Genomic DNA, 20,454 nt, shown 5'->3' on the forward strand with positions numbered 1-20,454 from the left:
CTTCACATAATTATTTTAAGGATTTCTATAACTCTTTACATAATTTTTTAAAGTGTGTTAGCTCAATGAAAGACTGTTGTAAAATAGGAAGTTGGTGGTTTGATTTCTCGGCTAACATGAATTAATCAATGATTTTGTAGTTCATTTTTAATTAAATATTTTTTATATCGATATATTTCAATGGTGAGATATTTCTGGATTCATTGTTTTATATTGTCTATAAAAAGACAAAAATGATTTGTAATTAGAATTTTATCATCTCTAGAGAGACAATAGCTAGTATTAAAGACATATTATCTCTAATCCGAGTGTTGTATTTAAAGAGACAAAAATGAAATTGTCTCCGGTGAGACAAAAATGAAATTGTCTCCGGTGAGACAAAAATGAAATTGTCTCCTAAAAGACAATAATGATTGTGTTATATATTGTCTTTATAAAGACAATATTTTTTAAGATAATAATATTTAAAACAATAATATTTAAGACAATATTTTTTAAGACAATAATATTTAAGACAGTAATTTTTTAGAGAACAATATTTAATAAAATACACAATTTTTTTGTCTTAAATTAAGACAATTTATCCAAAAAATTTCTCAAATATTATCTTAAAACCCTCTTTTATATAATAATAACTACACTCACTTGACACACCTTAATTTATTTGAAAATTGTCTAGTTTCCAGAAATATTCCAATTTCATTTATCGATGACAATCTATTCCAATTTCATTTATCGATGACAATCTATGTGGATAACACTGATTCAACAAGCCTTAATTTATTTGAAAATTGTTCAATTGCCGTAAAAATTCACATTGATCAGCACATTTTGTTAAACGTTAGGCTTAAGAATAACTATTTATTATGATTTTTTTTAAATTGATGTTCACTATTTTATAATATGATTAGGAGTTCATATATGTGTTTATAATTGTGTTGAGAGATATTTTATGGTTCATTATAAGGGATGTTTAATTTTTTCGTGGTTAAACTTTTCAAGTTTACAAATATGATATATCTATTTTAAAATAGAAATAAAATTATCTATAAATAAAATAACTATGTATAAATATACATGTTCAAAAATCTTACTAATTATACTTGTTTCCAGTATGAAAAAATAGTAAAAATATTTCTCTCAATCTTAACTATAACTAATTTCTATATATAATTTTTATATTTTTTAAAAAAATTTGATATAATTTTTTTTAAATAACATAAATATATAAATTACATAGGTTTTAAACACTTTATTGTAATTATTTTCATTTAAAATATTTTTAAAAAAATGCAAATTATAACTATAAATTTTTAATCAATATAATATATCAAATCATTTTCTATAAATTAAATAATCAAACTATTTATAACTGAAAAAAACCTAATTTATAACTGAAAAAACCTAATTTATAAATTCACAATATCATTATCACGAATAATATAATAACATCATTTCATTTAACAACATAAACAAAGCTATTACCAAAACAAACCATGGAAGACACCAACAATGACAACATTCCATAGAACAACCAGCTAGCAGAGCTTGAAGATCACCCAATTTCCAAGTAATGGACATACACCGAACTTTTACATAATAAAATAATGAGTCAAATTGCACAAAATACTAGTTTTATTGTGACATCTAAACTTAAAAAGTGCATACAACAGCGAGACTGTTATACCTCCACAACAACTAGATCTAACCATCTCCCTGGCCAGTGAGAGAAAAAGTGCCGTGCCTCAACAGCTCTCTATGCCTCCTCAACATTTTGAGCGTCGTTCACCTTTGACTCATAATGATCTCCAGAGTCGGGGATTGGTTCAGCGTCCTTCACCTTTGACTCATGATGATCTCCAGAGTCGGGGATTGGTTCTTCATCGTCTAACACAGTGCCAGAGGATCCGGGAATGGGCAGCAGTGGAGAAAAGAGAGGTTCATTAATATCTATGTAAGGTAGTGGTTCGGGTATGTATGGTTCCTGTTCAATGGGATTTCGTATTTGTTGCTGAGAGAAAGCATGGTCTTCATTAATCTGGCCAAGATGGCAACGTGTTTCAGAGTTTATCGATCTCCTATCTGGTGGATCTGAGCCAGTCTCAGCTCCTCGATGCTCAATGTTCAGCTCTGACTCATGATGATCTCCAGGGTCGGGGAATGACTCTTCATGGTTTAGCACAGTGCCAAAGGGTGCGGAAATGGACTGCAGCAGAGAAAAGGGAGGTTCATTAAGATCTATGTAAGGTAGTGGTTCGGGTACGTATGGTTCGGGTATGTATGGTTCCTGTTCAATGGGATGTGGTATTTGTTGCTGAGCGAAAGCATGGTCTTCATTAGTCTGGCCAAGACTGCGAGGTGTTTCAGAGTTTATCGATCTCCTATTTGGTGGATCTGAGCCAGTCCCAGCTCCTCGACGTGCAATGTTCGAAAACGGCACTGGCGTTCCTGGCTTAAAAATAAAACCACGCAAGACTCTACCAGTGTCTTGCACTTTCAATGTCACGAAGTACCCACTACCAAATGAGCCTTCCACAACACCATCAACTGTTTGGCCAATAAGAGAGTTGTCAGGAAACGACGAGCTTGAAGGAATTTCCCCGCGTCCCTCCATTCTTTGCAGATCAAAAGACTTCCCGCCCAGATCTAAAAGACAGGAGTGACTTACGAAGCCTAGTTCCTCCTTTGTTTCAAATACCTGCACTGAAAACACATATGAGCAAGTTTCTCTATATGTGAAGTGGATCGAGAACCTGGTAAGTACAGAATCAGTCATTCCAAAACTTTCTCTTTAATGAATGAAAGTTCAGTCTTTTCTTCCGAAAAAAAGGAACAAAATCAGCGATGAAATATTAGGGTATAAGTCTTTCCCACTAAGTGCTCTTTCAACACCAGAGCATTTAAACATGCTACTTCATAATGTATTCGTCACAATGAAAAGAAAGTTAAACTAATTAAGAAGATTTTACATTTGGAAAACACCATTGCATTAAAACAAAAAATGATGGAGGGAACGGTCACATGCCTGCGTGAACCTCTAAACAACCTCAACCATGTGAGGGAATGATCACATGCCTGCATGAGCATCCAAACAACCTGCCTGAACCTCCAAACAACCAGGTAAGTTAAGATGATAAGAACTAAATAGAGGAAGCTAAACTAATTACAATGATATGAAGAAAGAAGATTTTTCGCCTAAACCTCCAAATAACCAAGTAAGTTAAGATGATAAGAACTAAAGAGAGGAAGCTAAACTAATTACATTGATGGGAAGAAAGAAGATTTTTCATTGGGAAAACACCATTGCATTAAAACAAAAAATGGAGCGAATCATTACATTGTTACACCAGAGCATATATAACACACAATAGATTCATCCTCACGACAAATGGAGAAACAACAAGATTACTCAATCTGAAACAGCGGAATAGATAAAACAATCACTGGAGAATAGAAATCACTTTGCATTAGGTAACAAGCCTGAACCTTGGCTTGCAATACCTGGCAAGAGAAATTACAAATTTGTACAGGCAGAATAAGGATCTAGAATCCTGTATGTGATTCACATGGAGATCTCTAATGATCTAGAAACTAATGGCGGTGTAGAAAGATCTAGAATTCTAGAGATCTAGAAACTAATGGCAGTGTAGAAAGATCTAGAATTCTAGAGATCTAGAAACTAATGGCGGTGTTGAAGAATCTAGCAATGTGTCTGTTTACTAACACCTGGGGGTTTTGGTGTAATGGCAATCGTGACTCCAACACACATGCCTGCCTGACCATCCAAAGAACCTCCGAACAACCTGTTAAGTTAAGATGATAATAACTAAACACAAGGACAGGTGAAGTTATATAGATGTAATCGTTAGTAAATGTGGATAAGCATTATATAAGATAAGCATTAAAATATTGACCTATTCATACATGTCCCAGGTTGCTAGAATTAAAAAATAATAAAAATTAACTAAAAAAATTTCTTTACATTACCATGGGTCAATATCCTGATTTATCAATACAATATGCTAAAAAAATCATAACTCATTTCATATAATTTTTTGAATAGTCAATTTCAATTAAAAATGCGAAAATATAATAATTATTTTTTCAATAATATATTATAAAAATTAAATAAAAAAATTCATACTACATATTTTCTATATAATTCGTGATTTTTGAGATATGAAGCAAGGGTTGGAATTTCAAAACCGATACACCCATCAAACTTGACAGTTTCGGATACCAAGCGAAGTTTGGAATTTCAAAACGATACATCTGTCCGCACCTCCCCAACAACAAAATATAATAATTATTTTTTCATAATATATTATAAAAATTAAATAAATAAATTCATACTATATATTTTCTATATAATTCATGATTTTTGAGATACCAAGCTAGGGTTGGAATTTCAAAACCCATACACGTGTCAAATTTGACAGTTTGAGATACCAACCAAGGGTTGGAATTTCAAAACTGATACACCCGTCAAATTTGAGAGTTTCCACACCTCCCCACCAATATTCACACTTTCAACAAAGAAACGTGAAAGTTTTGCAAATTTTCCGCACCTCCCCACCCATATTCACACTTTCAACAAAGAAACTTCACACTTTTGCAAATTTTCCACACCTCTCCACCAATATTCACAGTTTCAACAAAGAAACTTGACCGTTTTGCAAATTTCTTACCTGTATTTGATGGGCAAATCAGCCCATGATAGACAATTTGCGAGTCAAATTTCATCCTTGTACTAGGCATATGTATTCATCCAATTATATAAATGAATAATAAATATATTTTATGTGAAAATGACTATCACATAAAGATGAGTATACAAATACACATAATCTAAAAGGTTTGTACCAAAATTGATATTTATAAGAGAAAAAAATGAATATATATAAAATGAATAAAATTATACAAACTAAATTAAATTAAATAGTAAATTTTTGAGAATGTAAACGAATTATTATTAATTATAAAAAAATTAATACATGAGTTAGATATATATAAATTTAAGAAAAAATTAACAATATTTTTTATGATGGAGATTAAACCTTACTTCTTGTCACAGAAATTGTTTAAACAAACTTTGTTACAATACAATGAACCAATATCATGGGTTACTAACACCAAATGCAGAAAATATGAGTTGCCATATTCATATATTTTTTATAACTTTTTTAAATTAATCAATTTATTTAAAAGGTTCGAAAGAACATAACTTCCTTTGAGATAAGTCTCAACCTTTGATTTCTCACAACATGTAAGAATAAAATATTATGTGAAAGTTAAATATGTGTCATCTACCTAATAATTGTTGATGATTAAACTAAAATATTTAAACCTCTATTCCAAAATAGACACATGTATCTACATAATTATTAAATAACCTAGCATGGTCATATAAATTAAATGGCTAGTAAGTTTTGGTTAGCATCAATCCATAATAAACATGAAAACACTTACTTTATAATACATCTCACATTACTAAAATTTAAAAAATCATAAAATTAAATTAAATTATAATTTTTTTTTAAATTATTATTACTATTATTAAATGTATACACCTATATAATTATTATATTTAATTAATATATTTCAAATGACATAACTCACTTGCTCTTGGTATAAAAGTGATTGATTCAAAATTTGTTGAGTAAAAAATTCACGGATATTAAAGACTAGTGTGGCCAGCTTGAATATGATCTTTTCATAATTTTAACAATTTCTACAAACCACACATTAACCATGTGAGTTATCTCAAAACATGCATGAATTAAAAAAAAACTAAAATTAACACAATTCTAAATATAAATAATAATAATCAATATTATTACTCTTTTATTAATGTAATAATACATTATAAACATACTATAAGAGCTATTAATGTAACATTATAAACATACGATAAGAGTTATATGATTAATAAATTTAAAATATATTTCGAGTATTATAATAATAAATCATAAATATTGTGATTAATTAATAACTTATAATAATATTTACATTTTATACCATCATAATGGTGTATAACAAAATTGGGATAAGAAAAGCATGTATCTTAGTAAACAAAGACAAACTCAATATTAAATAAGAAAGAATTATAATATTAGATATAAAAAATATGGACATTCACCAACAAACATCTCACATCATATCTATAATAATGAAGTGTCTAGTGACATTCTCGTGTGTACGTAAAGAAGATGGTCTAATACTAATGTGTGGGAAATAAATGTGATGTATTTTATATAAAATAGAATAAAGGTAGGGTAGTAGTTTGTAAGTGTGGTTTTTTATTAATTTTTTATATATATTTTTTGAAAAAAATTGCGGTTAAGTTTTGATTTTTATTATTTAAATTGGTTTTTTTTATTGTATATATAAATTAATATTTTAAAAAATTTGAGGCACTTCAATTGCTAAGAGTTTATTAGTCAAACTTGTAATTACAATAAATATATACTTAATTCTAAATAAATTAGACAAATTAGATAGTAATATAACCTTTCCAAAAATTATTATTTAAAAACTACTCAAAATGTATAAAGGAACAAATCATCCTTTTGGGACTTGCTGTTTGCATCGGAAATCCTAGATATTGAATCTCTATTGATTGTTGGGGAACTTAATATCGCTTTGAATTCTAACGAATGTTGGGGCAACTGCAGGAAGTCTGATCCTTTTGCTGATAGACTTCGTGCGGAATTCCCTAATAGGAACCTGATTGATGTAATCCCACAAAATATGGCACCAACGTGGAATAATTGCAGAACCGGTTCGGGGTTCATAGCTAAACGTCTTGACCGTTTTATCATCAACGCCAGTATGATCGAGCAATGGGGAATGCCAGTCGCATGCACAAGTAATGACTATACGTCCGATCATCACCCCATATTTCTTGAATGGAGGGACTTGGAACGTAAGTTGGGTTACTCGTTCAAGTTTAATAGAATCTATCTTAAAGATGAGTCCTTCAATGCTCTTATAACAAAAAAATGGAAGGAATTAAAGCAGTCGGAGAGGACATCCTTCTCTACCTTTCGTGATAAGATCCAATCGCTGAGGGAGGCAGCAAAGGATCGGTTAACTAAAAAGAGGAGGATGGATAAAAAGGTGCTTGAAGATATAAAGAAAGAGCTAAGGATTTTATCTGACACGGTCTCCTTTGATTCTATGTCTTTTGATCAAAAAATTCATTTCAGATCCTTGGAGAAAATGAAACAAGCGTTGCTGCTTAAAGAAGAATCATCCTGGAGGCTCAAAAGTCGAGCGATTTGGCTCAAGGAGGGTGATTGTAATACAAGATTCTTCCATAATTTTGCAAGCGCAAGGAGGATTAGAAACTCGATCTGGAAGATCGAGGATGAAAATGGAGGCTTCGTTCATTCCCAACAGGATATAGCGATGGAGGCTACAAAGTTTTTCCAGAAGCAATACAAGAGGTGGCCAAATGAGATAAATGACGTTTTTTGGATGATTGAACAGGTTCCTGTTATGTTTGATGAAGCTGCCAATGCAGAATTTTTCAAGGCAATCACGGAGGAGGAATTTTATGAAGTCATAAAAATGTTTCAAAAGGAAAAAAGTCCTGGGCCAGATGGATGGCCGATCGAATTCTTCTCACACTTCTACGACTTGTTCAAAGACGATCTGCTGGGGATGGTGGATGCTACCCGTATGTCGGGGAATATCAACAGCGCTCTCACTGCTACATTTATAGCGCTTATCCCCAAAAAGGAGCAGTCTGATTCATTTGCAGATTACAGGCCAATAGCATTATGTAATATCCTCTTCAAAATCATTTCTAAGATTATTGTTGAGAGAATGAAACCGATCCTAAACTCCTTCGTTTCCAGGGATCAACATGCATTTTTAAAACACAGAAATATTCTTGATGCAGTCGCCTCGACTCAAGAGTGTTTGTTCTTTGTCTTATCAAAAAATATTGATGCAGCTATTTTAAAGATTGATTTGGAAAAGGCATATGACTGTGTGGACTGGGGGTTCCTCCGTATCCTCCTTGCAAAAATTGGTCTGAGGTCTCAAGGAATTAATTGGGTGATGGCCTGCGTTGAGAACGTTCAATACTCAGTCATCATTAATGGATCCCCTTCATCTCCCTTTCAGGCGGAAAGAGGACTTCGTCAAGGATGTCCTCTCTCTCCTCTTCTTTTTATCCTAGTCATGAACACTCTCAGTTTGCAGATCAACAAAGCAGTTGCAGAGCATTTATGTGTTCCGATAAATATTTGCAAGAACATCTTTCTTTCTCATAATCTGTTTGTTGATGACATTCTTACATTTGCTATGCTCTGCAAATCTAGCTGGTTATGCCTTTCAGGTATCTTTCAGAAGTTCCAATCCGCAACGGGCTTGGTCATCAACAGAGCCAAATCCATTTTATATCACAACGACTCAAATCTGGAGCTTGCGCAATGGATTGCTGCACTATTTGGTGTCAATTTGGCATCAATTAAAGACGGCTTCAAATATTTGGGCTTTTTCCTCAAGCCAAAAGCGTATCGTAAACAGGACTGGGCTTGGCTGATTGATCGTTACTACAAAAAAATTTCAAGATGGGAGATGCGATTTTTATCCCTCGGAGGCAGACTTATCCTGGTTCAATCTGTTCTTTCCCAGCTTGCGGTTTATTGGGCTCACCTCTATTTTTTGCCTGCTACTATTGTTAGAAAAATGGTCTCTTTATCAGCAAATTTTCTATGGGGAGGGCGTTCTCATCATTCTAAGATCCACTTGGTAAAAATGGATTCCATCTCCAGGCCGAAGAGGTCCGGCGGATGGGGTCTCCTACATTTGCGGTCTTTTGGCAAGGCCCTCCTCTGCAATTCTCTTCACAGAGGCGTCTTTGGTAATGGCAAATGGAGCGCCATTATCAATCAAAAATATTTGAAAGGTAGGTCAATGGTTTATTGGTACAGGAAGAAGACTCTTGGTTCAAAGAGAGGATCCGCTATTTGGCTCGGTTTCAGAAAGGTTCAGGACCTCTTCTTCGATTTTCTTAGGTGGCGCTTTTCTTCCGGCTCCAGCATCCTTATTGGCGTAGATTCAACTGTATATGGCTTGGAAACAAAGCTCACTCCTGATCTGATTTCATTTTTGCACACACGGGGTCTGTTCACATGGGACAAATTGATTTTTTCGTGGTCATCTTCCTCGCCAATCTGGAAGGATGCAGAGGATCTTGGTCTGCCTCCTTCTTTGCGACAAATTTGGGAGTTGGCGATAAAGTTTTTTGCTGAAAAAGGAATCAAGCAGATAGGTAACAAAGATGAATTGATATGGTCAATGCCGAACTCAACACAGCCAGTACGTGTAAAGGACTTATATGAAGCTGCCTCGTCAAATCTTTAGTTGCGGCCCGCTCCAATCTTCCCTTTAAAATTCTAGAAAGCATCTTGCCCACTCAAGGAAATTTTATTCTCTTGGCTGCTTTTTTCCAATCAGAACCTCACATGGGAGGTCCTTCAACGAAAGGGATGGTCGGGTCCAAGCAGATGTGTCATGTGTCGTCAAGCGCCTGAAACAAATGTCCACATGTTTTTTCAGTGTCCAGCATCGGCCCAAATCTGGTATGAACTTTCCTTTTCTCATGGTTTTTCTCAACAGGTTTTCTCTTCCGTTCAGGAGGGATTTAAGTGGTGGAGTGCTCAACGTCCAGAATGGAGATCTTTATTCATCATCACGTGTTGGTGTCTCTGGAAATGGAGGAATGCCTGCATTTTCCAGGACTCCAAGGATCCTATTCTCTCTTCGCTGGTTTACATATCTGCTATGCTCGATCCAGCATGTCAATGATGGTTCTTCTTCTCATGTTTTCTTTTCACGCGGTCTTCTTTTCTTCTCTCCTCACTCAGCTTTCATTTTGTGTTCCATGCAGATCTTATTCCACAGAAATTCCCTCTCATTTTTGGAAGATATCCAGGATATGTTTTGATATATTGGGTCTTCACATATGGATTTGTTTCAGCTCTTTCTTGTTATAGGCCCAGATTTCTAGCTTTTGCAAGGCCTCAGCTAATATCTTCTGAATTTTCAGGAACAGCCGACCGACATGATATGGCTTTTATGTATCTTCTCATTATATTTTCTTAATATAATATATGATGATTTTCTCTCTGAAAAGAAAAAAAAAATTATATAACAAACAAACTCACTAAATAAATGAAAAATGTGGAAAAACAAAATGAAAATTTATTAATTACTATAAATAATAGATAATGTTCAATAATGTGTCATAAAATTTAGATATATAGAAAATAAATGCCATGCAACAATGAACAACCCAATACTAAATAGGTAATAATAATATTGCAACTACTAATAAATTTGTTAGGGTGATCCTACACATTGAAGCCCTATCAGATAAATGAATAGCCTAGTGAAAAACACAAAGTAGTTTTGATGGAGAAAAAATGGATAAACGAAAAATAGAAGTATGATTACAATCTAGATGAGTGTTATTATGGAAGAAATTGATTCATGGGACAAACCATACTCCATATGTTCAGCACCGATTAAAGTATGTAGAAAGTCAAAACTAGATACTGCAACATGCTTATAATGCTAATAAATAGAGGCGAATAATATAAATTGAATCCCTTGAGTGTATCATGTTTAAATTGCAAACAAATTTCCTTTTAATTTAATTGATGTATTGATGCTTATAATGCTAATAAATAGAGGCGAATAATATACATTGAATCCCTTGAGTGTATCATGTTTAAATTGCAAACAAATTTCCTTTTAATTGAATTGATGTATTGATGTTTATAATACTACTAAATAGAGGTGAATAATATACATTGAATCGCTTGAGTGTATCATGTTTAAATTGCAAACAAATTTCCTTTTAATTTAATTATGTATTGTTAAGTACATCCAGGGATAATAGGTAGCTCAATATTGTTGGTATTTGAGCATTCTTTTAATTTAATTATGTATTGTTAAGTACATCCAGGGATAATCGATAGCTCAATGTTGTTGGTATGTGAGCATTCAATAAAAATAAAGTGTTTCATTTTAGTTGAAACTACTCATTGTGCTTATGTTATTGCTTCAAATAATATAAACTATTTTCTCAAAATAATTTATATCTGGCCAAAAAGTTGTTATGAGAAAATAGTAATATTTTATTATGTTTATCGCTTATTAGTCCCTGCCGGACTATAGCGTTCGATGGACCGTTGACCACGTATTAGTTCTTGAGTTGACCATAAATTTCCAATGTTTAAGTGATTTTAAGCAAAGTTTATCCCCAAGGATATCGGGTATAACCAAAATTTTGAATTTTGAATTCAAGGTCTTATTGCAGGCCTCACGTGCCCCGATGTTATTTCAGCAGGGACAAGTAATTTTATTCTAAGTTTTTCAATTGCGCAAACACGCTGCCATCTGCCATTTCTTATTTCAGCAGGGACAAGTAATTTTATCCTAAGTTTTTCAATTGCGCAAGCAAGCTGCCATCTGCCATTTCTTCTGGGCACTTGTCACTTCTTCTACACTCCTATCTCCTCTCGCTGATAACTTCGTGGCAGCACATGTCGCTGAATGGCCGCTGCATGTAGTTTCATCTATTCCAGAAAATTGAACAATGCGACCTTGTTACATTAAAGGGGCTCTGTGCCCCTAAGCTGACACAGGAATTCCCGCATTCTCAATTGATCGGCCCTAATTTAGCTGTATCTGCTGCTGGCCTCAGCTTCCTACGTCAACTGTGGAGGTTTCCCTGTTTCTCAGCTTCATACTTTAAAGAAGCGCAGACCGATTCCATACATGGAAGCCTGCAGATTCTTCTTCCGATGTTTAATAGCTCGCTGTTGAAAGCCCTGGCGGCCTTTTACAACTGAAATTGTGGCAATGGCTGATCGTCCGGCCGGGAGAAACCTCGGGATGCGCGAGGGGCTGAGAAGGTATTCGTGCGACCTTTAATGCTTTTCCCTCTATCACTAATTAAAAATTAGCTGATCTTGATCAACCATATCTTTTCTGCCTGCGAAATTATGTATTTGCTTTTCTTGTTTATGGGCGCTACATTTTGGCTTTTGGAAAAGAATTCATAATCCAAAGATTTTACGCCGATATCATTGATATTACTGACTGTTGTTCGTTATTTTTTTTCTCTTTGAAGCTTTTCTTCATGCACTCATATCTTTTCAAAATTTACGTAGAAATTGATACCAAATTCAACTAGTTCTTCTGTTGTATTTGATTTTTTTTTTTTTTTTTTCCTTCAGGCTGATTCGATTTTGTAATTTTTTCAATGGTTTTTTCCTTGAGCTGTAAAATTTTACAATTGCCCAAAATTTTCACAGAAAGGTTTGGTTCTCGTTTCCACCAAAATCAACGAGTTCCTATTGTGTTTCAAGAATATTTTTCGTTAGGCACTTTGAAGTATTTTTTGCTTTCAAAGTCTTGCTGCAAAACTTTAGTACCTCTTTTTAGATTTGCTAAACGGTCTTTTTCCTTAATTCATCAGTTACTGTGTTTGTTTTATTGAGATCGAGAAATGGCAGACATCAGGTAAGGCTTCTGTTTTGCTTTCACATGTTCACCCATAACAATCAATGCTTAACGCGGGGTTGCTATTTTACCTGTGTTATTTCACGGCCTATTCCACCATAGGAGAAACTGTCACCTTCCCTCCATGGTCGAAAAGGTGGTCGAAAAGGTGATATCAGCTTCGCTCTGTCCTTCTCCATCTTTTTAATCATCAGCCATGGCTTATGCATAGATCCTCTCGTAAGGCAAGCGAAGCATTCATTCATCAACCAACAACAGCAGCTGAGAACCACCATGGAACGCTTGTGAGCTATTAAATTTTAGACATACTATAATCAGGTAAGAAGATTGATTCTTTTATTATATTTTTACATATTGTATTCATGTTTCACAGATCAATACACGATATTCTGTTTTGCTTTCATATGTTCACCCATAACAATCAATGCTTAATGTGGGGTTGCTATTTTACATTCATTTTTAACAATGTTTTTTGGGCGATAAAATATTCCACCCATTATTGCAAACTTCACATGCCCCCATGTAGTAAGGTTGCAACAATTTTATTTTATCCAAAGTGGGTTATGGCAAGGTTTTCTAATATCAGCAATTTTATTTTATCCAAAGTAAGGTGGTGGCAAGGTTTTCTAATATCTAAAGTCAAGTCTTATCTTGGAAAAGTTTTTTATATCTAATCTTTTTAGAACAAGAGGAAATTTATTTATATACAAATTTACTGCCAGATGGTTATCTGCATGGCTATTTCTGTATTTATTTAAGAACCCTGACGTGTAACCCAGGAAGAAGAGCATAAGAGTAGTTAAGCGTTGAGTTTCTTTTCCCTGCAACTCAAATCAATTCATAATAGAAAGAAAGAAAGAATCCCTTTGTTGATGAACAATTTGGAAGAGATTTCCGAAAGAGTTTTTGTGGAGACCATCATTAGCACAACACTGTGCATCATCAGCACCACAGCATCGCATTTAAGAATTTTTAAAGCAACTCTTTCTCTGGTATGCTTTCTGCAAGCTTGAGCTTTCTGCTACCTTGAATGATATATATTAGATGTATTCTGCACAACCAGTAAAAAAATATCTCAAGTACGCTTTCTAGTAATATTTCTGGAACCTTGAGCAATATATAATAAATATACCAATACAAAGAGAAAATATATCTAGGAAGTGTAATAGATAGATTCCATTTTATGCAATCGATTCCAAGTTACAAGTTGTTGTTTCTGTTTGATTTTCTCTTATATCTATACTGCAGTAAAAAATAATAGGAATTTTTTTGTGTACCTTGGAGAGATTAATGATTTGGCCTTGAGTTGTATCTGCAGCACTTACAAGTTTGGAATGAATCACCATCTGCCCACCAATGAACCTTATACTTGCATGTTTTGAATGAATCACCATCTACCCACCAATGAACCTTATGAGCTCGGGTGCTATGTAGGTATTTAGACTAAAAACTCAAGGTTGAAAACATGTATGCATTTTTTTCTCCTCCTTTTGGAGTCACCAAGCCTACCACATCCACACCAAGTCCTTTCCACACCAAGCCCTTATAATGCTCACCAGAGCTTGACAAGAGAGAATTAGGCCTGCGTAAAGAGAATTAAGCCTGCATAAAGGGCTATATATCATAGTGCTCCTACTTTCTTAGAAAGGAAGGCATCACACCGCCCGTGACCAAGGGCAGCCATCACACCCTGTGTGACCAACACTGTACGAAGGTTGTTTCAACATTTTTGTTTATATAATATCTTTTACCACAATTTTTACCCATAGTGTCTTCTTTGTCATATCCCATCCCATCTTTGCCCCTATCTTTCCTTCTTTTAACCCATTCACTGCAACAAACACCCTCTTCGTGGAACTTAAACCCACTTTCTCCCACTCCTTCTCAAAAAATAACCTATTCACTACCACAAACACCCTTTTCGTGGAACTTAAACCCACTTTATCCCACCCCTTCTTAGAAAACAACCCATTCACTGCAACAAATACCCTTTTCCTGGAACTTAAACCCACTTTCTCCCACCTCTTCTCAGAAAACTTCCGCCACCCCTTGCTCGTTCTTCGCTTTGTACATATCCAGCACGTATTGCGAGTTAGGTTTTCAGGGATCCAAGTTAGCAGAATTACTGATGTTCTAAAAACGATGAGTGGAATTAGGAATTGGAAATGGAATACCAAAGTAAAACAGAGGATTGGAGCAAGGAATCTGAGTGAAAAACAGGGAAGCTGAGAGCAACGAAGGGAAGAAAATGTTTGTCATGCTGAGGGAAGACAATGTTTGTGTTGTGTTGGCGAATTTGTAAAGGCGAGTAGGGTGGCACAGCGCATTACCTCACGTCCACCTACTCACCTACTCCATTGCATGCATGTAACCAACGTGGCATCTGCATGTCGCAGGTAATGGACTACTAGCAAACGAACATGCAGGTAATGGACCAACAACAAACGAACAATAGGGGGAGACGTGGGATGGAAGGAAACCGAGGAGAGTGGACAGGTGGAAACATACACCAAGAAATGGTGGGAGACCGTGATGGGAGATACGACTACCAGGAAAGTAAAAAGGTAACCGTAACGGCTTAAAATATACAATTTTATTAATATTTTGTCATTCTCAAACAGGACATCATATTTTATTAATATTTTGTCATTCTCAAACGGGACCTCTATGATGGGCGTAGACTGTGAGAAACCATGAATGTTGGCTAAGAATTCGTTGTAGTTCATTATATATTATGTATTTTATGCCTTTAAATTTACCCGCTTGGTTTTCAATGATAAAAATTTAGTTAGTAAAATTTTTATATTGCAACATATTTTACCAATGGTTTGATTTTTAAAAAGTTAAACAGATTTAACTAGTAGTTAATTTATATATTTAACTGAGATTTATTCATTTGTTGTTTCTATTTTACCACAAGTTTTACCCACAAGTTTTACCAATCGTTTGATCTTTAAAAAGTTAAATAGATTTAATTTTTAGTTAATTTACATATTTAACTAAGATTTATTCATCTGTAGCTTCTAGATTTAACTTTTAGTTAATTTACATATTTAACTAAGATTTATTCATCTGTTGCTTATTGAAAAAATTGCTTCTAAAAATTAAAATGAACAAAATCATAATATACATCCAACAGAATATAAATCAGGTAACAATAATCTATTTCAAAAAACAATCTTACAATCTGTTTTTCACTCTAGCCTTATCTTACAATCTGTTTTTACAATCTGTTTTTCACTCTAGCCTTTTTGAAGTTTCTAAAAGTTAAATAAATCTAGGAAACTCCCCGAGTATGAGTTATTAATTCATTAATTCATTATCTTGGATTTTTGACACTGATGGATTCCATCTTCAATGAGGAAATATTTATGCATCTTAGAAACACTCTTGTGCAGATTTGAAACCACGGTATTTATGCATCTTAGAAACACTCTTCTGCAGATTTGAAACCACGGTCTTTTTTTTGCAATGAATATTCCAAGCTTGAAAGACTGCTAATTATATTTCTTTGCAATGAATATTCCAAAGTGGAAAGACTACTTCCTTAAATAATACAACATAGGTTCATTGTTGACACCGATTTCTTTGCAATGAATATTCCAAATAATACAACATAGGTTCATTGTTGACACCGATTTCTTTGCAATGAATATTCCAAGCTGGAAAGGCTACTTCCTTAAATAATACAACATAGGTTCATTGTTGACACCGATGGATTCCATCTTCAATGAGGAAATATTTATGCATCTTAGAAACACTCTTGTGCAGATTTGAAACCACGGTCCTTTTCTTTGCAATGAATATTGCAAGCTTGAAAGACTGCTAATTATATTTCTTTGCAATGAATATTCCAAGCTGGAAAGACTACTTCCTTAAATAATACAACATAGGTTCATTTGAGTTGTTCAAAAAAATAGTTTTGCTGAATACTATAAATAAGTAAGTTGTTGGGCCGACCATTTTTACTGCAACACATTATTCAAAAGTTTTTCTTTCATTATATTCTTATAATTCTTTTTTGATGGACTCTCTGACTGATGTACAGATATTCACTGACTAATGTGTCATTTCATGACCACTCGAATTAGATTATTCAAAAAATAATTTCATGACCACTTGAATTACATTATTAAAAAAATAGTTTTGCTAAATACTATAAATAAATAAGTTGATGAGCTGACCATTTTTAATTTTCTATCGTTATATTCGTAAAATTATTTTTTATTGACTCTTTCACTGACTAACTAAGTCGAGTTTGTAAACAAAAAAATTGAATCTTGCAGTGGGCCATCTGAAATGTTGCTCATCATTTTCATCTTCTTGCTCGGCCTACTCTTAGCTTCCTAACTTTCTGCAGTGGCTTGCAACAACTGTTCAATAATGTCTTAAGGCCAATATTGATATAACACGTGCCCGGAGAAAAGATCGTGCTAAATTATGAAAACTTTGGATATTTGATTTTGGCAGGCTAGTTGGTAATTTGGTTGGAACTAACTTTGGATGTGTATGTCGACTTAGACTAGCTCCCTGGTAATTCTGAAATTTGAATAAACATTTATGAATTCAAAAAGATAACCAGCATTGGCAAGTTCAACATGCTAATAAATTTAAGGATAATTTCGAACTAACTTTGGATATGTCGAAGGCGTGATGCGGAAGGATTTCATCATGCCGGTAATTTCGAACTAACTTTGGATATGTTGATTTTGGCTAGTTCGCTTGTAATTTCGATCTAACTTTGGATATATCGACTTTGGCTTGTTGGTAATTCATTTATGAGTTCAAAACAAATATCAAACATTGACCAGTTCAACAGGCTAATAAATTTAAAGATTTCATCATTGGCACTTTCAACAGGGTAATAAATTTAAGGATTTCACCACGCCTGAGTAAACTTAGAATAAAAATTTTATACATAATACCCTGAATAACTTCATTCCACTATCAAATCACTGCCTGCACTCTTTGTTTAAAAATGTGTAACATAATTTTTATTGGAAGTGGTTTTTTTAGCAATTTTATTTGTGTATGTGAGTAGGTAATTTTTTTAGTTTATAATAAAACTATATGTAAGAACATATTCAATAAACTACCATGTAACAATGTTGTTAGGATTTTACTTTTTATAGTATTTACTTATTTTTCAGGAAGATAGTTGAACGATTTTTATAGTATTTATAAGTTGGTTGCATATTAGTTTTAATAAAATCAATCATGGATAATTATATTCAACCATAGTTTATCTCATTTAACTATATTTATTCATAATAGTTATGGATAGTTTATCTCATTTAACTATATTTATTCATAATAGTTATGGATTCAATTGGCTAGTGATAATGGCACATTAGTTGGTTGGTTTATCAATGATTCAGAGGATTGTGAATTAGTGGATTAACATTTAGAGGTTGTGTTGGTTAGTGGGTCAATGTGAGCGTGTAAGTAAATTAGTGGTTGGGATTATTTTAGATTATTGATTTAAGGGGTAATGAGATAGGTATTAAGGGGTTTATAGTGCCCATGTTAACCAGTGGTCTAAAGGTGGCGTAAATTTTCCCAGAAAACAATGGAAATTCTAGCAAGATTTTGGAAAAACCTAACCAATTTTTTTTTAAATCCTAGGTACAGTTGTCAAGCTTCAAGATTTTGGATGCCCCTTTGGTTTTTTATAGTAATGAATCCATTCCCATCATCAAAAGAAAGATTCAAATACTCCTATCATCAGATCTTTTAGGAAAAAATGATAGCATTACTACATGTTTTTATAGTTTTCAAAAGAAAGATTCAAATACTCCTACCATCAGATCTTTTAGGAAAAAATGATAGCATTACTACATGTTTTTATAGTTTTCAAATCCATTTCCATCATGAAAAGAAAGATTCAAATACTCTTACATGTTTTTATAGTTTTCAAATCCATTTCCATCATGAAAAGAAAGATTCAAATACTCTTACCATCGGACTTTTTAGGAAAAATGGCAGGATTGCGACACGTTTTGGCCTTCCGGCTTTTCAGGAAAATTTACTCCCTAGGTAGACAGGTAGACAGCTCCTAGATGTTAATGAGTTAGTGATTCATGCTTAATTTGGATTTGCTTAATTTGGATTTATGGAGTTAGTAAAATAGAAAACTACGTTAAGTTTACCAAGCTATTAACTAAACTAATATAAAATAAACATAGAAGAGAATGTAAATTAATTATAGTTACTATCTATGTTAATGAGTTAGTGATTCATGCTTAATTTGGATTTATGGAGTTAGTAAAATAGAAAACTACGTTAAGTTTACCAAGCTATTAACTAAACTAATATAAAATAAACATAGAAGAGAATGTAAATTAATTATAGTTACTATTGTAGATGGTAAAATCTTATTAGTCAAATCTTTCCAATCTATCTTTTACATTCCGTTACTTTTTCATTGTGTAGAGCCCAATGTGGTGGAGATGTTGTAAACTATATAAAAATTAAAGCTAAAATTAAAATAAATAATTATAATTATCAATAAAACATTTTGACTTTTTCAAATTATATGAAAATAAAAATAAAATAAAATAAATATTATATTTATAATTAACATTTCAATTAATAATTAAATCATTATAGATTCATCTTAATTATGAATTTATTAAACATCCAGAAATATCAAATTTCTTAAACTTTTAAAATGAAAAGATATTTGATCCCTTTAAACTAATTATATAAATAAAAATTATTAAAAAAATCATCTTTATTAAATTATTCCACTCCCAAACTAGTATTTAACTTATTTTATATCTGACAAAAAAAAATCAAAAATCTGAATCATAAACATTTTAATTTTCTCTCGCAATTAGTATGGTTAATGTTTAGGTTTTAGTGTTTAAGTATAGGCATGCAATTATACCAATAAAAAATTGCACTTTGAGCAAAAACTTATCTCGTTGGAATTTCAACTCATGAGATATTCAGCCGTCGTCTTATATTTGCCTCACAAATTTACAAAATACCCACACCTATTAGTTTTTTCCCAATAACCTCTTTTATCATAGAAATTTGTTTATATATTGACAATATTTTTTAACCTGCCGTTAAGGTTTCTTTAAAATTATTTAACTCCCTTTTTTTTTTTAAAATTTAAATTCAGTTATCACTATGCTTTTACAGCATGGTCCGTTTGCTTTGTAGCGTAAGGGTTTCTCTCAACTTCCTTAGAGTTTGCTCCCATCCCTTTTGGATCACCATCTTTGTAAAAAGCATCCTATTTATTAAATTTATTTTTAAAATATAAGATTAAACAGCATTTTATATTATATCAAAATAATATGTATTTAATATAATTCTATTTTATTTAAATAATTTTTAAATTAATATTTTATTATATTTAAATAAAATTTAAATTGAACTAAGTTAGTTTTATACCCAACCAACATGGATTAATTTGGGAACTAAGCTGGGGATCTTGTACTTTACATAATATTCCATATCACCCATTGAATTCCCATTGAATTATATTTAAGGAAATTATTTTTAATATTATTTCATTATTTTTTTTTATTAAAAAATAAAATTTTATTACATTTAGAATTTTTAAATAAATACTTTTAGTAAGTTATCTAATAAGAGTTTTAAGTTCAACCTATATTAGTTTCATTTATGTATATTAATTATATAAAACTACACAATTTTATGTATATTAATTATATAAAACTACACAATTTTTAGTCTCAAAGATTAGTTTAATTGTTTAAGATTATGTTGCTAAAACATTTTGTCATTGGGAGGTCACGTTAAAACACTTTGCCATTGAGAGGTTCCACGTTCAATTTTCCTCAATGCCCTTGGGGTTAGGCTTGGATTAGTTTAGCCGGGTTGTGTGGACATACCCTAATTTTCAACTAAAAAAAATTAAAAAATACACATCTT

At 32.6% G+C, this 20,454-nt stretch overlaps 1 long non-coding RNA gene across 3 annotated transcripts; it reads left to right on the forward strand.

Moving 5' to 3' along the window:
* Positions 1-11,583: 11,583 nt before the first annotated feature.
* On the forward strand, positions 11,584-15,187 carry LOC149229798 (uncharacterized). 3 transcript variants are annotated; one of them, XR_016247966.1, is made up of 3 exons: positions 11,584-11,936; positions 12,503-12,864; positions 14,943-15,187. It is a non-coding gene; the product is annotated as an uncharacterized LOC149229798 (long non-coding RNA). The 3 variants fall into 3 exon arrangements; XR_016247965.1 differs by lacking the exon at positions 14,943-15,187 and having other exon boundaries at positions 12,503-13,582; XR_016247967.1 differs by lacking the exon at positions 14,943-15,187 and having other exon boundaries at positions 12,649-12,949.
* Positions 15,188-20,454: the final 5,267 nt, after the last annotated feature.

The sequence above is a fragment of the Pinus tabuliformis genome, chromosome J (genome assembly GCF_031772625.1).
Source record: "Pinus tabuliformis cultivar Carrire ecotype Pingquan chromosome J, CPIR1, whole genome shotgun sequence".
Taxonomy (NCBI): Eukaryota; Viridiplantae; Streptophyta; class Pinopsida; order Pinales; family Pinaceae; genus Pinus; species Pinus tabuliformis.